The sequence below is a fragment of the Galeopterus variegatus genome, unplaced genomic scaffold (genome assembly GCF_000696425.1).
Source record: "Galeopterus variegatus unplaced genomic scaffold, G_variegatus-3.0.2 Scaffold5482, whole genome shotgun sequence".
NCBI lineage: Eukaryota > Metazoa > Chordata > Mammalia > Dermoptera > Cynocephalidae > Galeopterus > Galeopterus variegatus.
The window spans coordinates 70,931-71,477 of NW_007731593.1; positions in this window are offsets into that span (position 1 = coordinate 70,931).

Below are 547 nucleotides of genomic sequence, written 5' to 3' on the forward strand. Positions count from 1 at the left end.
AACAGATAGCTTGTTAATCCTTAGACCAACAGCCAGATTCTGGATTGTCTTCCATTTTACAAACTCTGAAAGAAAAAAACAAAAGAAAATTCAAAGAACAAAATGAAATTTTGGTCCAAATCCCAAAGAGACCCACAGTGTATTTATTTCAGGCCTAGTTTCTAGGGTCAGTTCCAGAGAACATCTCTTATTTGGATGCCTGGACATTCACAGGGAAAGAAAGTAAATGCACTGATTTTTTTTTCTTTAAATAGTGAGCAAAATATAGAATATTTGTCAGCCAAAGAAGGAACACAGCTCATGAACGTGACAAACTCAGTTGCCATTAGTGACAAGTGTGTTTTCATCAAACTTGGGGAAAGCCTTAAAAAAATACCTCTAATAATTTCCCCAGTAACGTGAAACCTAGGCCATCTGGAGGCCAAATTACTGGCAGGTACATTTTGTTTGTTGTGTTTCCACATCTCTTTTCGTGATGCTTTTAGGACCTGATTTCTCATGTTATCCCAATGTGCATGTACACACACACACACACACACACACACAC